General features: G+C 47.3%; 1 pseudogene; it reads left to right on the top strand.

Moving 5' to 3' along the window:
• LOC139256522 (zinc finger protein 850-like) overlaps positions 1-19,328 on the top strand; it is a 511,041-nt pseudogene that overhangs the window by 115,274 nt on the left and 376,439 nt on the right.

Raw genomic sequence — 19,328 nt, 5'->3', positions numbered from 1 at the left:
TGTTGACAGTAGGCTCCCGAGGTATGGAAAACGTTTCACGTTGTCCAAGGCCTCATCGTGGATTTTGATAACTGGGGGGGGGTCAGTGCTGTGTGGTGGGGGCCGGATGGTAGAGGACCTTTGTCTTACTGATGTTTAGTGCAAGGCCTATGCCCTCGTATGCCTCAGTGAAGGTGTTGACGGTGGCTTGGAGTTCGGCCTCTGAGTGAAGGCAGACGCAAGCGGTACACAATGTGGTACAGAAGGGACTGGACAACATCGAGGGTAATCAAATCCCTTTGTTTATTTATGAAGAACAACTGAGAGAATGGTTTAAAGGAACCAAGACATAGATTATGATGTGATGCAGCCAATGGGAATGGGGATTTTGGCCCCCAGGAAGGGGAAAGAAGTGAAGATATCAGACCGTGGGATTGGTCTTGCCTTTGTTAAGGAAAAAAGGAAATGAGGCGAAATTTTGGAAGGTGTATCGGGTAGAATCGTTTGCAAGGGTGGAACACTCTGAGCTAGGTCCGATCCATAAATAGTATGAGGAATATCCAAGATATCTGATTTAAGAAGGGAGGAACTTGGAGAGCACCAGATATGCAGTGTTGTACTCTGAAAGGGACAACATGGGTTTGTAGATGTTCCAGCTTGTGGGTTCACCCTCGACAAAATCTCCAGAATGCCAGATTGGAATAAGTAAATGGGGCGAAGACCATGTATAAAGGAAAAGGTACATCACCATAACTCCACTAGTCTGCAAATGAGACTGCCTCTAGAGGATGAAGCCATTTGAGCCATTCCACATATAGGACACTATATATCTCCCCTGTCTCTAGCTTTAAAGATCATAATTGAGTGAATTAGGACATTCCAGAAACACAGTGCAAATGATACAGACAAATAGATAGACAGAACAGGCAATCCCGAGTCTTGGGAATCTGAATGGTGGGAAGTAGGATCTAGTGTTGAACTACATCCTTGGGCTAGACTGTTCCAGATGGGATTGGTGAGTAGTGGTGCTACCGAGCCAGTCTTAGTGATAGACTTTGGACTAATAAAGTTAAACACCAAACTGAAATGTCTTTGCGAGTTTGTTAAATCAATTGATGTGCCATCTGGTGAGCACGATAACGTCAAATCAATCAGCATTAAGAAAAAAGAGCAACTTTCATGGTCACGGGACGTCCTCAAGCCCTTTACAGCCAATGAACTACTTTAGAAGTGCAGACACTGTTGTAATGTATGAAATGTGACAGACAATTTGTGCTCACAGCAATCTCCCACAAACAGCAACGTGATAATTAGATCATCTGTTCTTTAGTGGTGTTGGTTGAGGGTGTCTCTACTCTGCTATTCAGTCACTTCAGCTGCTGAATTCATTTCTCGCATTGGTTTCCGATCTCCTGGACTTCAGTGGACATCTAGACTAAGTTTCTGCACTGGACTACACTGTAAGACTTACTTATTCATTTGGTGACTCGAAACCTTTGCCAATTGTTTGATGTGATCAGTTTACATGTACATATATTTTTTAAATACATTTGCTGAATGGATTCAAATTTAAATTGAAACCAGGTTTGCAGGCGTGATGCTCAATTCACACATCGAAGGTGAGAGGGATGCTATGGGGCACACGCTAATTCCAGTATCTGAAAGTGATTAACAGACCGGGTTTTGTGTTTAGTGATCCCGGGCATGTTACCAACACATTCCCTCGATACAAGGCATGGGGAGGCACTCTGGAAGGTAAGGGGAACGGGGACTTGTCCCTGAGAGTAACCAAAGGTAGGAGAACTGAAATAACACTGGTTCTATTCTGCTGACCAAATAAGGTGAGCCCGTGCTGGCCCAATATGATGAACCCGTGCTGACCCAATAAGATGAGCCTGGGCTAGCCCAATAGGGTGATGTGGTGACCAGAACTGTGCAAGTATTTCAGCTGTGTCCTAACTAGTATTATTCACAGTTCTATCATAACCTCCAGAGGGAGGTGGGAGTCTGGAACTTACTGCCTGAAAGAGCAGTAGAGGCAGAAACCCTCATCACATTTACAAAAATACTTGGATACGCACTTGAAGTGCCATAACCTAAGGGCTACGGACCAAGAGCTGGAAAGTGGGATAAGGCTGGATAGCTCTTTTTCAGCTGCACAGTCATGATAGGCCACATTGCCTCCTTCTGTGTTGTAAACTGCTATGATTCCATGACACCAATCTCCTCCTGTCTGATATAAACCAATCTCACAGTCACTGACAGCAATCTCCTCCTGTCTGATATAAACCCACCCCACGGTCACTGACACCAATCCCCTCCTGTCTGATATAAACCCACCCCACGGTCACTGACACCAATCTCCTCCTGTCTGATATAAACCCACCCCATGGTCACTGACACCAATCTCCTCCTGTCTGATATAAACCCACCCCACAGTCACTGACACCAATCTCCTCCTGTCTGATATAAACCCACCCTACAGTCACTGACACCAATCTCCTCCTGTCTGATATAAACCCACCCCACAGTCACTGACACCAATCTCCTGTCTGATAGAAACCCACCCCACAGTCACTGACACCAATCTCTACCTGTCTGATATAAACCAACCCCACAGTCACTGACACCAATCTCCTCCTGTCTGATATAAACCCATCCCACAGTCACTGACACCAATCCCCTCCTGTCTGATATAAACCCACCCCACAGTCACTGACACCAATCCCCTCCTGTCTGATATAAACCCACCCCACAGTCACTGACACCAATCTCCTCCTGTCTGATATAAACCCACCCCACGGTCACTGACACCAATCCCCTCCTGTCTGATATAAACCCACCCCACAGTCACTGACACCAATCTCCTCCTGTCTGATATAAACCCACCCCACAGTCACTGACACCAATCTCCTCCTGTCTGATATAAACCCACCCCACAGTCACTGACACCAATCTCCTCCTGTCTGATATAAACCCACCCCACAGTCACTGACACCAATCTCCTCCTGTCTGATATAAACCCACCCCACAGTCACTGACACCAATCTCCTGTCTGATCTCAACCCACCCCACAGTCACTGACACCAATCCCCTCCTGTCTGATATAAAACCACCCCACAGTCACTGACACCAATCTCCTCCTGTCTGATATAAACCCACCCCACAGTCACTGACACCAATCTCCTCCTGTCTGATATAAACCCACCCCACAGTCACTGACACCAATCTCCTCCTGTCTGATATAAACCCACCCCACAGTCACTGACACCAATCTCCTCCTGTCTGATATAAACCCACCCCACAGTCACTGACACCAATCCCCTCCTGTCTGATATAAACCCACCCCACAGTCACTGACACCAATCTCCTCCTGTCTGATATAAACCCACCCCACAGTCACTGACACCAATCTCCTCCTGTCTGATATAATCCCACCCCACGGTCACTGACACCAATCTCCTCCTGTCTGATATAAACCAACCCCACAGTCACTGACACCAATCCCCTCCTGTCTGATATAAACCCACCCCACAGTCACTGACACCAATCTCCTCCTGTCTGATATAAACCCACCCCACAGTCACTGACACCAATCTCCTCCTGTCTGATATAAACCCACCCCACAGTCACTGACACCAATCTCCTCCTGTCTGATATAAACCCACCCCACAGTCACTGACACCAATCTCCTCCTGTCTGATATAAACCCACCCCACAGTCACTGACACCAATCTCCTCCTGTCTGATATAAACCCACCCCACAGTCACTGACACCAATCTCCTCCTGTCTGATATAAACCCACCCCACAGTCACTGACACCAATCTCCTCCTGTCTGATATAAACCCACCCCATGGTCACTGACACCAATCCCCTCCTGTCTGATATAAACCCACCCCATGGTCACTGACACCAATCTCCTCCTGTCTGATATAAACGAAATATTATCATCATAGACAGTCCCACGGAGTCGAGGGTGATTTGCTTCTACATTAAGAACGAGATCTCAGATGACTGTTAAGTCCAATGCGGGAGCTACAGTCTCTGTCGCTGGTTGGACAGACGTTGGTTGAAAGTACGTTGGTTGAAGTGCCGGTTTGTTGAAGTGCTTGGGTTGTCGTGCGCTCCTCCCGCTGTATGTGCTTGGTCTCCACTTGCTCCAGGTGAAGAGACTTGAAGTGTTCGACGCCCTCACGGATTATTCTCTTCCATTTTAAGTGATCTTGCGCCAGGGATTCCCAGGAGTCGGTGGGGATGTTCAACTTCTTCAAGGAGGCCTTGAGGGTGTCCTTGAAGCGTTTCCTCTGCCCCCCGGGGGCTCGTTTACCGTGTTGAGGCTCCGAGTAGAGCTCTTGCTTTGGGAATCTTATATTGAGCATATGGACAATGTGGCCGGTCCATGGTAGCTGATCGAGTGTGGTCAATGCTTCAATGCTGAGTATGTTGGCCTGCGTGAGAACAGATGTTGGTGCACCTATCCTACCAATGGATTTGCAGGATCTTCCGGAGGCAGTGTTGATGGAACTTCTCCAGTGCTTTGATGTGCCTGCTGTACATAGTCCATGTCTGAGAAGCGTGTCTGAGGGCAGGTATCACTACTGCTCTGTCGACCATGAGCTTTGTGATAGTTTTAAGGTTCTGATCTTCAAACACTCCATTCCTTAGGTGACCAAAGGCTGTGCTGACACACTGAAGGCAGTGTTGGACCACGTCATCGATATCTGCCCTTGTTTACAGTAGGATCCCGAGGTATGAAAAATGGTCCACATTGTCCAAGGCCTCATCAAGGATTTTGATAATCGGGAGGGGGGCAGTGCTGTGGGGCGGGGGCAGGTTGATAGAGCACCTTTGTTTTACAGATGTTTAGTGTAAGACCTATGCTCTCAGACGCTACGGTGAACGTGTTGACGCTGGTTTGGAGTGCGACCTCCGAGTGAGCACAGACACAAGCATCATCTACATATTGTAACTCGCTGACAGAGGATGGCACCACCTTGGATCTGGTCTGAAGGCGATGGAGGTTGAACAGTTTCCCGTTTGTTCTGTAGATTATCTCCACTCCAGCGGGAAGCTTACTGACGGTGAGATGTAGCATTGCAGCAAGGAAGATCGAGAAGAGCATCGGTGCAATGACACAGCCTTGCTTCTCCCCGGTCCGTACATGAACTGGGTCTGTGGTGATCCAATGGTCAGGATCACAGCTTGCATGTTATCACGAAGCAAGTGGAGGATGGTGACAAATTTTTGAGGACAGCCGAATTTGAAGAGTACGCTCCATAATCCCTCACGGTTGACAGTGTCAAAGGCCTTGGTCAGGTCAATGAAGGTTGAACCAATCCCACAGTCACTGACACCCATCTCCTCCCATGTGCTATAAACCAACCCTTGTCTCTGACACCAAGTGCACTGGGAAAATATGTTAAAGGGTAAGACTAGAAACGCAGTGGCAAACATTTAAGGAGATATTCCATAACTCTCAGCCAAGATTTATTCAAGTGAGAAATAAAAGATGCGAAGCGAAGGATGAACCATCCCTGGCTAACTAAGGAAGTAAAGGATGGTATCAAATTGAACAAAAAAGGCATATAATGTTGTGAAGGACAGTGGAAGGCCAGAGGATTGGGAAATTTTTAGAAACCAGTAAAGGACCACTAAAAAAAAATTATAAAGACAGAAGATAGTAGATGAGAGCAAACTAGCAAGAAATATACCAACAGACAGTAAGAGCTTCTACAGGGATATAAAAAGGAAACGAGCAGCTAAAGTAAACATTGGTCCCTTAGAGGATGAGACTGGAGAATTAATAATGGGAAACACGGAAATATGGCAGAGATTTTGAACAAATATTTTGTGTCGGTCTTCATGGTGGAGGACACTAAAAACATCCCAATAGTTGATAATAAAGGAGCTATTGCAGAGTGGGGGAGGGGAGACTTAAAACAGTCACTATCACTAGAGATAAAGTACTAGGCAAACTAATGGGACTAAAGGTGGACAAGTCCCCTGGACCTGATGACATACATCCTCGGGTATTAAAAGAAGTGGCTGCAGAGATAGTGGATGCATTGGTTGTAATCTACCAAAATTACCTGAATTCTGGAGAGGTCCCAGCGGACTGGAAAACCGCAAATGTTACATTCCTATTCAAGTAAGGAGGGAGACAGAGAGCAGGAAACTATAGACCAGTTAGCCTACCATCTGTCATTGGGAAAATACGGGAGTCCATCATTAAGGAAGTAATAGCAGGACATTTAGAAAATCATATTGCAGTCAAGCAAATTCAGCATGGTTTTATGAAAGGGAAATCATGTTTGACAAATTTGCTGGAGTTGTTTGGAGATGTAATGAGCAGAGTGGATAAAGGAGAACCAGTTGATGTTGTATATTTGCATTTCCAGAAAGCATTCGATAAGCTGCCACACAAAAGGTTACTGCACAAGCTAAGAGCTCAAGGGGTTGGAGGTAATATATTAGCATGGATAGAGGATTGGCTAACTAACAGAAAACAGAGTTAGGATAAATAGGTCATTTTAAGGTTGGCAAACTGTGACTAGTGAGGTGCCGCAGGGATCAGTGCTGGGGCCTCAACTATTTATAATTTATAAAAATGATTTGGATGAAGGGTAACACAGCCAAATTTGCTGATGATGCAAAGATAGGTGGGAAAGCAAGTTGTGGGGAGGCCGCAAAGAATGTACAAAGGGATATAGATAGACTCAGTGAGTGGGCAAAAATCTGGCAGATAGACTATAATGTGGTAAAATGTCAGGTTATTTCCTTTGGTAGAAAAAATAAAAAAGCAATTTATTATTTAAATGGGACAGTTACAAAATGCTGTAGTACAGAGGAATCTGGGGGTTCTTGTACATGAAACACAAAAGGTTAGCATGCAGGTACAGCAAGTAATCAGGAAGGCAAGTGGAATGCTGGCCTTTATTGCAAGGGGGATGGAGTATAAAAGTCGGGAAGTCCTGCTATAACTGTACGGGGCGTTGGTAAGACCACACCTGGAGTACTGCGCACAGTTTTGGTCTGGACTTGTCTCCATTCCCGTGCCGAGGGGATTGCTACACCAGACGGAGGGGCAACATTTGGGGACACTGATTCCCCACCAATTCCCATTCCCCTTCTTTCTGGTGGATAACGGAGGGGACACTGTGTGTAATGTGCAAGTTAGTAAGAATTGTCAGCAAGCTCTTTCTAATTGGAGATTTTATTCAGTGGAAACTTGGACACTATTGTAGATTTTGTACCAAAGATCAATTTAGGATTAAAATTAAAATTTTATTGGAAACTGAATTTCTGTTGAGAGTTGCTGAATTAAGGGGAAAGATAACACACAGCATTTATTAAATGGGCACTGCAGTCCCGAGAATAAAATCAGCAATATATCCAGAATATTAAAGTCCAGCCCAGTTATAGGGTTATTAACATCAGCAGAAACAAACCCCAACTGTCAGAATGAACATGGTTCAGTCGGGATGTGATTAACAGCAGCAATAACAGCAGATTCCAACCCCTGCAGTCACTTGTGAACTCGCTAGTGTCTCAGTAGGATGGATGACCAAGTGAATCCCTTCCTACACTCAGGGCACGTGAATGGTCTCTCCCCAGTGTGAACTCGTTGGTGTGTCAGCAGGTCGGATGAATAAGTGAATCCCTTCCCACACTCAGGGCAGGTGAACGGTCTCTCCCCAGTGTGACTGCGTCGATGAATTTCCAGCTCAGACGGTGATCTGAATACCTTCCCACAGTCACCACATTTCCACGGTTTCTCCATGGTATGGATATCCTTGTGACTCTCCAGGTTGGACGATCAGTTGAAGCCTCGCCCACACACAACACGTTTACAGTTTCTCTCCGCTGTGAATGGTGTGATGTTTTTTCAGGCTGTGTAACTGGTTAAAGCTCTTTCCACAGGCAGTGCACTGGAACACTCACTCGGGTGTGTGTGTGTCTCGGTGCTTTTCCAGTCACACTGATATTTGAAATCTGTTCCCACAGACAGAACTGACAAACATTTCTCCTTCCACTTTCAAAGGCCGATGATATTCAGGTCCTGATGAAACGAATAACTCTGTCAGATCTTGACGTGATGTTTGGTTTGTGTTTCCTGTCTGATAATCTCCTCTTCTAATACGCTGTAAAAGGAGATAACAAGACTCATCACTGTCAGTACAAGACAGAAATTCAGAACAGACAAATCTAGTTTCCATGGAACATTCTTTTCTCTCTTGTTCTTCCAAATCTGTAAATCCCTGTCCCACACATTGTCCCTCCTGCTGTGTTGAAATCCAAACACATCACACATTTCTAGACTGTTTCTCCTCCACTCCCACTGATAACCACTAATTCTGGCTGGGTTCAGAAATACACTCACTGGGTCCCATCCCTGTAGATGCTGACACTGGCTGGGTTCCAATGTACACTCACTGGTTTCCCTCTCCCTGGAAGGTGCTGACTCTTGCCGGTTTCAGTTCTACACTCACTGGTTCCCCTCGCTCTCCTCCCCTGAAGGTGCTGACTTTAGCTGGGATCACTTCTGCACTCACTGGTTCCCCTCCCTCCCATCTCTCTTCTGCCCTGAAGGTGCTGACTCTGGCTGGGTTCAGAAATACACTCAATGGGTCCCATCCCTGTAGGTGCTAACTCAGGCTGGGTTCAGTTCTACACACACTGGTTCCCCTCCCGCTTCTGCCCTGAAGATGCTGACCCTGGCTGGGTTCCGTTCTACACTCACTGGTTCCCCTCCCCTGAAGTTGCTGACTCTGGCTGGGTTCAGTTCTACACTCACTGGTTCCCCTCCCCTGAAGTTGCTGACTCTGGCTGAGTTCAGTTCTATACCCACTGGTTCCCCTCCATCCCATCGCTCTCCTCCCTGGAAGGTGCTGATTCTGGCTCTGTTCAGATACAGATTCTGGTTCCCATCCCTCCCTTCTCCCCTGCCGGTGCTGACTCTGGCTGGGTTCAGTTCTACACTCACTGGTTCCCCTCTCTCTCTCCCCTGCAGGTGCTGACTCTGGCTGGGTGCAGTTCTATGCTCACTGGTTCCCCTCCCTCCCATCTCTCTCCTCCCCTGAAGACACTACTTTTGGGTTCAGATATAGACTCTCTGGTCCCCCTTCCTCTCGTCCCCAAAAGGTGCTGACTCACACTGTGTTCAGTTCCACACTCACTGGTTCCCCTCCATCTCCCTCTCATGAAGGTGCTGACTCTTGCTGGGTTCAGTTCTGCACTCATTAGTTCCCCTTCCTTGCCTTGAAGGTGCTGATTCTGGCTGGGTTCCGTTGTACACTCACTGGTTTCCCTCTCCCCTGAAGGTACTGATTCTGGCTGGTTTCAGTTCTACACTCACTGGTTCCCCTCCCCTGAAGTTGCTGACTCTGGCTGAGTTCAGTTCTATACTCACTGGTTCCCCTCCATCCCATCGCTCTCCTCCCTGGAAGGTGCTGATTCTGGCTCTGTTCAGATACAGATTCTGGTTCCCATCCCTCCCTTCTCCCCTTAAGGTGCTGACTCTGGCTGGGTTCAGTTCTACACTTACTGGTTCCCCTCCCTCTCCTCCCCTGCAGGTACTGACTCTGGCTGGGTTCAGTTCTACACTCACTGGTTCCCCTCCCTCTCCTCCCCTGAAGGTACTGACTCTGGCTGGGTTCAGTTCTACACTCACTGATTCCCCTCCCTCCCGTCCCCTGAAGGTGCTGACTCTGGCTGGGTTCAGTTCTACACTCACTGGTTCCCCTCCCTCCCGCCCCCTGAAGGTACTTACTCTGGCTGGGTTCAGCTCTGCACTCCTTAGTTCCCCTTCCTTCCCTTACAGCTGGTTTCTCTTTGACAAACACTGACATCGCTCACTTTGCTCCTGCACCAAGATGGCCGCGCATGCGCGGTACTACTCACTGAATGAAGATGTCATCGCGCTCAACCTGACTTCCTGTACCAAGATGGCACCGTTAGCTTGGGCCTGTGACTGGGAGAAAGCACCGAAGCTGTAACCGCCCATATTCCGGTTATTATTCCAAGCTTGCGGCATGCATCGGTTGTTTATGAAGTCTCTCCGGCTCTCCGCTGGTCCATTACTCCCCTCCGTCCCGCTGAAAATGACACTTCTGTGGAACCTGTGCGAACCGTGTCGCCTCCGTCATTATACACACTGCGCATGCTCCAAACACAGCCAGAGCCCACGCCTGCGCACTGAGCTCCTGTAGTCTGGGTGTGGCACATTCTCCCCCGCGGGGCGTCCTGGGTACATAAGACCATGAGAAATAGGGGCAGGAGGGGGCCACCCGGCCCCCGAGCCTGCTCCTCATTCAATATCATGACTCACAGGCTCAGCTCCACTTCCCTGCCCGCTCCCCATAACCTTTTACTCCCTTACCACACATGGACTACTGTGCACAGTTTTCCCTCCTTATCTAAGGAAGGATATACTTGCCTTGCTTAGATATAGAGTAAAGCTCCCTCAACACTGTCCCACCAGACATTCCAAGGGCAGTTACAACACAGGTTAGATACAGAGTATATCTCCCTCTGCCCTGTCCCAAGAATTCCAGAGTAGATATTGCATTGATTAGATACAGAATAAAGCTCCCTCTACACTGTCCCATCAAACACTCCCAGGGCAGGTACAGCACGGGTTAGATAGAGTAAAGCTTTCTCTACACTGTCCTAAAGAAACCCAGGGCAGGTCCAGCAAGGGTTACAATTTAAAGTTCGCTTTATGCTGACCCATCAAACACTCCCAGGGCAGGTACAACACAGATTAAATACACAGTAAGGATCCCTCTGCACTGTCCCACCAGATATTCCCAGGGCAGGTACAGCACAGGTAAGACACAGAGTAAAGCTCCCTCAACATTGTCCCATCAAACACCGCCAGGGCCGGTACAACACATGTTGGACACTGAGTACATCTCCCCCAAACACTCCAGGGCAGGAACAGCACGGGATAAATACAAAACCATTTCTCCCTCTTCCCTGTCGCAACAAACAATCCCAGGGCAGGTGCAGCACATGTTAGATACAGAGTAAAGCTCTCTCTACACTGACCCATCAAACACTCCCAGGGCAATACAGCATAATTTAGATGCAGCGTAAACCTCTCTCTAAATAGCCAATCCAAAAATGCCCAGGACAGGCACAACACAGGTTAGATACAGAGTAAAGCTTCCTCTACACTGTCCCATCAAACTTTCCCAGGGCAGGTACAATATGGGTGAAATACAGAGTAAAGCTCCCTCTACACTGTTCCACCAGACATTCCCAGGGCAGGTACAGCACAGATTAGACACAGAGTACATCTCCCTCTATTCTGTCTCACCGGACATTCCCAGGCAGGCACAGCGCAGGTTAGATACAGAGTAAATTAAGAAAAGGCACAATGTTCTTTTGCTTGTGTTTGTTATTTAGTCTCAGCCCCGAGTACAGAGTAAAGTTCCCTCTATGCTGTCCCATCAAACAGTCCCACAACAGGCACAGCACGGGTTAGTCAGAGTAAAGCTCCCCATAAACTGATCCATAAAACACTGCCATCGCAGGTACAGCACGGGTTAGATACAGAATAAAACTCACTTTACACTGTCCATCAGCACTCCGAGCACCAGTTACATACAGAGTAAAACTCCCTCTACACTGTCCCATCAAATATTCCCAGGGCAGGTGCAGCACGGGTTAGATACAGAGTAAAGCTCCCTCTACACTGTCCCATCAAACACTTCCAGTGCAGGTACTGCACTGATTAAATACAGAGTAAATATCCCTCTACATTGTCCGATCAACCACTCCCAGGGTAGGTAAAGCACGGGTTAGATACAGAGTAAATCTCCATCTACATTGTTCCATCAAACACTCCGAGGGAAGATACAGCATGGAAAATCTTGCTGTACGCTAGCCCATCAAAAACTGCCAGGGCAGGTACAGCACGGGTTAGTTAGAAAGATTTAGGCTGGGTGTCCCAGAACTTGGGGCCTGGGTAACAGAAGGCACAGCCACCAATGGTTGAACAATTATATTCAGGGATGCTCAGGAAGACAGATATCTCATGGGGCAGCGGGGTGGGGGTGTTGTGGGGGGTGGGGGTGTTGTGGGGGGTGGGGGTGTTGTGGGGCTGGAGGAGATTACAGAGCTCGGGAGGGGCGAGGCCATGGAGGGATTTGAAAATAAGTATTAGAATTTTGAAATCAAGGCGTTGCTTAACCAGAAGCCAATGTAGGTCAGTGGGCACAGGGGTGATGGGCGAGCTGGACTTGGTGCGAGTTAGGACTTTTGGATCAACTCTAGTTTATGTTGGGTAGAATGTGGGAGGAGTGCTTTGGAATAGACAAGTTCAGAAGTAACAAAGGCATGGATGAGGGCTTCAGCAGTGGATGAGCTGAGGCAAGACCGTAGCTGGGTGATGTTAGAGGTGGAAATAGGCAGTCTTTGTTATGTTGTGGATATGTGGTCAAAAACTTACTTCAGGGTTAAGTATGATACCGAGGTTGCGAACAGTCTGGTTCAGCCTCAGACAGAAGTTGGAGAGAGGGATGGGATCAGTGGCTAGGGAACAGAGTTTGTGGAAATGACAATTACAAATATCAGAATATTTCACAGGCTATCATGTGCAAGAACTGTGGATGAGTTTTTAAAATTAAATCGGTTCCAAAAACCGGTTAACTGATGCATAAGATTTGAAATCCCTTATTTCTGTATGACAGTTCAATAAAGGGGTGGTTCAAAGGACTTCAGCTGAGTTTAAAGTGAGACACTGCAGTTCAGTCTACTACAACCAGAACTCAGGTAGTCAAACGGAACAAGTTTGGTGTTTGACATGATTGAAGGCGAACTAGGTGAGAAGTGATATAAGTTAGATTAAGAAAAAGCCCTAAACTGGAACAGTCAGTAACAGAACATCAATCAGTCTCCACTGACTATGGAGGGATCAAATATTCAACACACTGTGTTTCAAACAAACATAATTGATTCAACATTTATACACAATATTAATCTCCAGCTCAGGTATAGAGGTTATTAAGATCATCAGAAACAAACAAGAGCTGCCAGAATAAACATGGTTCAGTGCGCAATATAATCCCAGTAAATCCTGTTCTATTCACAAATACAGACTTTCTCCTCAGCCCATTTAAAACTGAGATGAGGAGGAATTTCTTCTCTCAGAGGGTTGTAAATCTGTGGAATTCGTTGCCTCAGAGATTGTGGATGCTGGATCATTGAATAAATTTAAGACAGAGATAGGCAGTTTTTTTAACCGATAAGGGAATAAGGGTTTTGAGGAGCGGACAGGGAAGTGGAGCTGAGTCTATGATCAGATCAGCCATGATCTTACTGAATGGGGAGCAGGCTCGGGGGGCCGGGTGGCCCACTCCTGCTCCTATTTCTCATGGTTTTATTTACCCAGCATGGCCCACGGGGAGAATGTGCCGCATCCAGACTACAGGAGCTCAGTGCGCAGGCGCGGGCCCTGGCTGTGTTTGGAGCATGAGCGGTGAGTGTAATGGCAGAGGAGACACGGTTCGCACAGGCTCCATGGAGGTGCCATTTTCAACGGGAGGAATGAGCCAGCAGAGAGCCGGTGAGACTTCATAAACAACTGGTGCCTGCCATAAGCTCGGAATAATAACCGGAATATCGGCAGTTGCAGCCTCGGTGCTTTCTCCCGGTCACAGGCTAATGGTGGCCATCTTGGTACAGGAAGGCAGGTTCAGCGCTCCGCTATCTTGATTCAATGAGTAGCACAGCGCATGCACGGCCATCTTGGTGCAGGGACAAAGTGAGCAATGTCATTGTCTGTGGAATTGAACCCAGCCAGAGTCAGTACCTTCAGGGGAGGGGAACCAGTGAGTGTAGGACTGAACCCAGCCAGAGTCAGTACCTTCAGGGGAGGGGAACCAGTGAGTGTAGGACTGAACCCAGCCAGAGTCAGTACCTTCAGGGGAGGGGAACCAGTGAGTGTAGAACTGAACCCAGGCAGAGTCAGTACCTTCAGGGGAGAGGAACCAGTGAGTGTAGAACTGAACCCAGCCAGAGTCAGTACCTTCAGGGGAGGGGAACCAGTGAGTGTACAACTGAACCCAGCCAGAGTCAGTACCTCCAGGGGAGGGGAACCAGTGAGTATAGAACTGAACCCAGACAGAGTCAGTACCTCCAGGGGAGGGGAAGCAGTGAGTGTAGAACTGAACCCAGACAGAGTCAGCACCTTCAGGGGAGGGGAACCAGTGAGTGTAGAACTGAACCCAGCCAGAGTCAGTACCTTCAGGGGAGGGGAACCAGTGAGTGTAGAACTGAACCCAGCCAGAGTCAGTACCTTCAGGGGAGGGGAACCAGTGAGTGTAGAACTGAACCCAGCCAGAGTCAGTACCTTCAGGGGAGGGGAACCAGTGAGTGTACAACTGAACCCAGCCAGAGTCAGGACCTTCAGGGGAGGGGAACCAGTGAGTGTAGAACTGAACCCAGACAGAGTCAGTACCTTCAGGGGAGGGGCACCAGTGAGTGTACAACTGAACCCAGCCAGAGTCAGGACCTTCAGGGGAGGGGAACCAGTGAGTGTAGAACTGAACCCAGACAGAGTCAGTACCTTCAGGGGAGGGGCACCAGTGAGTGTACAACTGAACCCAGCCAGAGTCAGGACCTTCAGGGGAGGGGAACCAGTGAGTGTAGAACTGAACCCAGACAGAGTCAGCACTTTCAGGGGAGGGGAGGAGAGGAAGGGGAACCATTGAATGTACAACTGAAGCCAGCCAGAGTCAGTGTCTTCAGTCGAGGAGAGGGGAACCAGTGAGTGTACAACTGAAGCCAGCCAGAGTCAACACCTTCAGAGGAGGGGAACCAGTGAGTGTAGAACTGAAGCCAGTCAGAGTCAACACCTTCAGGGGAGGGGAACCAGTGAGTGTAGAACTGAACCCAGACAGTCAGCACCTTCAGAGGAGGAGAGGGAGGGAACCAGTGAGTGATGAACTGAACCCAGACAGAGTTAGCACCTTTACGGGAGGAGAGGGAGGGAACCAGTCAATGTAGAACTGAACCCAGCCAGAGTCAGCACCTTCAGGGGAGGTGGGGGAGGGGAGCTAGTTAGTGTAGAACTGAACCCAGTTCGAATTGGTGGTGAAAACTGGGAGTGAAGGAGAAAAACTCTAGAGATGTGCATGGATTTGGATTTCAGCACAGCAGGAGGGACAATGTGTGGGACAGGGATTTACAGCTTTGGAGGAACATGTGAGGAAAGAATGTTCCATGGAAACTAGATGTGTCTATTCTGAATTTTTGTCTTGTACTGATAGTGATGAGTTTTGTTATCCCCTTTTACAGCGTATTAGAAGGGGAGATTTTCAGACAGGAAACATAAACCAAACATCACGTCAAGATCTGACGGAGTCAATCGATTCATCAGGACCTGGATATCATCGGCCTTTGAAAGTGGAAGGAGAAATGTTTTTCTGTTCTGTCTGTGTAAAAAGATTTCAAATATCAGTGTGACTGGAAAGGCACCGAGACACACACACACCCGAGTGAGTGTTCCAGTGCACTGCCTGTGGAAAGAGCTTTAACCAGTTACACAGCCTGAAAAAACATCACACCATTCACAGCGGGGAGAAACTGTAATCGTGTTGTGTGTGGGCGAGGCTTCAACTGATCGTCCAACCTGGAGAGTCACAAGGATACCCGCATCATGGAGAAACCGTGGAAATGTGGTGACTGTGGGAAGGTATTCAGATCACCGTCTGAGCTGGAAATTATCGACAGTCACACTGGGGAGAGACCATTCACCTGCCCTGAGTGTGGGAAGGGATTCGCTTGTTCATCCAACCTGCTGACACACCAGCGAGTTCACACTGGGGAGAGGCCGTTCACCTGCCCTGAGTGTAGGGAGGAATTTACTTGGCCATCCACCCTGCTGAGACACCAGCGAGTTCACACTGGGGAGAGGCCGTTCACCTGCTCTGAGTGTGGAAAGGGATTCACTCAGTCATCCAACCTGCTGAAACACCAGCGAGTTCACAAGTGACTGCAGGGGTTGGAATCTGCTGTTATTGCTGCTGTTAATCACATCCCGACTGAACCATGTTCATTCTGATAGTTGGGGTTTGTTTCTGCTGATGTTAATAACCCTATAACTGGGCTGGACTTTAATATTCTGGATATATTGCTGATAGTGTTCTCGGGTCTGCAGTGCCCATTTAAGAAACACTGTGTGTTATCTTTCCCCTTAATTCAGCAACACTCAACAGAAATTCAGTTTGCAATAAAATTAAGAACTTTTACTTTAATCCTAAATTGATCTTTAGTACAAAATTTGTCTGGTGTAGCAATCCCCTCGGCATGCCTATTTTATACTCCCTCCCACTTGCAATAAAGGCCAGCATTCCATTTGCTTATTGATTACTTGCTGTACCTGCATACTAACTTTTTGTGTTTCATGTACAAGAACCACACTTCCCTCTGTACTACAGCATTTTGTAATCGTCCCCATTTCAATAATAATTTGCTTTTTTATTTTTCCTATCAAAGGGGATAACCTGATAGGAAACATTTCATCCATCTGCCAGACTTCTGCCCACTCACTGAGTCTATCTATATCCCTTTGTAGATTCTTTGCAACCTCCTCACAACTTGCTTTCCCACCTGTCTGTATCATCAGCAAATTTGGCTGCGTTACACTCTCTGTATCATCAGCAAATTTGGCTGCGTTACACTCTGTCCCTTCATCCAAGTCATGAATATAGATTGTAAATAGTTGAGGCCCCAGCACTGATCCCTGCAGCGCTCCACTAGTTACAGTTTGTCAACTTGAAAATGACCCATTTATCCCGACTCTCTGATTTCTGTTAGTTAGCCAATCCTCTATCCATGCTAATATATTACCCCCAACCCCGTGAACTTTTAGCTTGTGCAGTAATCTTTTGTTTGGCATCTTATTGAATGCTTTCTGGAAATCCAAATATACAACATCATCTGGTTTTCCTTTATCTACTCTGCTCATTACATCCTCAAACAACTCCAGCAAATTTGTCAAACATGATTTCCCTTTCATAAAACCAAGCTGACTCTGCTTGACTGCAACATAATTTTCTTAATGTCCTGCTACTACTAATGATGGTCTCCAGTATTTTCCCAATGACAGATGGTAGGCTAACTGGTCTATAGTTTCCTGCTCTCTGTCTCCCTCCTTTCTTCAATAGGAGTGTTCCATTTGCAGTTTTCCAGTCCGCTGGGACCTCTCCAGAATTCAGGGAATTTTGGTAGATTACAACCAATGCATCCACTGTTTCAGCAGCCACTTCTTTTAAGATCCTAGGATGCATGTCATCAGGTCCAGGGGACTTGTCCACCTTTGGTCGCATCAGTTTGATTTGTATTTAATCTCTAGTGATAGTGACTGTTTTAAGTTCCCCAGCCCCCTCACCCAATAGCTCTTTGATTATCAACTATTGGGATGTTTTTAGTGTCCTCTACTGTAAAGACCGATACAAAATATTTGTTCAAAGTCTCTGCCATTTCCATGTTTCCCATTATTAATTCTCCAGTCTCATCCTCTAAGGGACCAACACTTACTTTAGTTACTCATTTCCTTTTTATATACCTGTAGAAGTTCTTACTGTCTGTTTTTATATTTCTTGCTAGTTTGCTCTCATCTGCTATCTTCTGTCTTTATCATTTTTTTGAGTCGTCCTTTGTTGGTTTCTGAAAATGTCCCAATCCTCTGACCGTCCACTGTGCTTTGCAACAGTGTATGCCTTTTTTTCAACTTGGTACTATCCTTTACTTCCTTAGTTAACCATCCTTCTCTTAGCATCTTTATGTCTCACTTGAATAAATCTTTGTTGAGAGTTATGAAATATCTCCTTAAATGTTTGCCACTGCGTTTCTAGTCTTACCCTTTAACATATTTACCCAGTGCACTTGGTGTCAGAGACAAGGGTTGGTTCAACCTTCATTGACCTGACAAAGGCCTTTGACACTGTCAACCGTGAGGGATTATGGAGTGTACTCTTCAAATTCGGTTGTCCTCAAATGTGTCAGCATCCTCTACTTGCTTCATGATAACATGCAAGCTGTGATCCTGATCATTGGATCACCACAGACCCAGTTCATGTACGGACCGGGGAGAAGCAAGGCTGTGTCATTGCACCAACGCTCTTCTCGATCTTCCTTGCTGCAATGCTACATCTCACCGTCAGTAAGCTTCCCGCTGGAGTGGAGATAATCTACAGAACAAACGGGAAACTGTTCAACCTCCATCACCTTCAGACCAGATCCAAGGTGGTGCCATCCTCTGTCAGCGAGTTACAATATGTAGATGATGCTTGTGTCTGTGCTCACTCGGAGGTCGCACTCCAAACCAGCGTCAACACGTTCACCGTAGCGTCTGAGAGCATAGGTCTTACACTAAACATCCGTCAATCAAAGGTGCTCTATCAACCTGCCCACACCACACAGCACTGCACCCCACACCCCCCACCCGATTATCAACATCCTTGATGAGGCCTTGGACAATGTGGACCATTTTTCATACCTCGGGAGCCTACTGTAAACAAGGGCAGATATCGATGACGTGGTCCAACACTGCCTTCAGTGTGTCAGCACAGCCTTTGGTCACCAAAGGAATAGAGTGTTTGAAGACCAGAACATTAAAACTAGCACAAAGCTCATGGTCGACAGAGCAGTAGTGATACCTGCCCTCAGACATGCTTCTCAGACATGGACTATGTACAACAGGCACATCACAGCACTGGAGAAGTTCCATCAACACTGCCTCCGGAAGATCCTGCAAATCCATTGGCAGGATAGGTGCACCAACATCTGTTCTCACGCAGGCCAACATCCTTAGCATTGAAGCATTGACCACGCTCGATCAGCTACCATGGACGGGCCACATCGTCCATATGCGCGATACTCCCAAAGCAAGCATTCTTCTCGAAGCTTCAACACTGCAAGCGAGCCCCAGGAAGGCAGAGGAAACGCTTCAAGGACACTCTCAAGGTCTCCTTGAAGAAGTTGAACATCCCCACTGACTCCTGGGAATCCCTGGCGCACGATCGCTCAAAATGGAAGAGAATAATCCGTGAGGGCGTTGAACACTTCAAGTCTCTCCACCTGGAGCAATTGGAGACCAAATGCATACAGCGGGAGGAGCGCACGACAACCCAAGCACTTCAACAAACCGGCACTTCAACCAACGTACTTTCAACCACCGTCTGTCCAACCTGCGACAGAGACTGTAGCTCCCGCATTGGACTTAACAGACATCTGAGATCTCGTTTTTAATGTGGAAGCAAGTCATCCTCAACTCCGAGGGACTGCCTATGATGATGATGGTTGGTTTATATCAGACAGAAGGAGATTGGTGTCAGT

The sequence above is a fragment of the Pristiophorus japonicus genome, chromosome 3 (genome assembly GCF_044704955.1).
Source record: "Pristiophorus japonicus isolate sPriJap1 chromosome 3, sPriJap1.hap1, whole genome shotgun sequence".
Lineage (NCBI taxonomy): Eukaryota > Metazoa > Chordata > Chondrichthyes > Pristiophoridae > Pristiophorus > Pristiophorus japonicus.
Note: the sequence above shows the minus strand (reverse complement) of the source record. Positions and strands in the feature narration are given on the sequence as shown.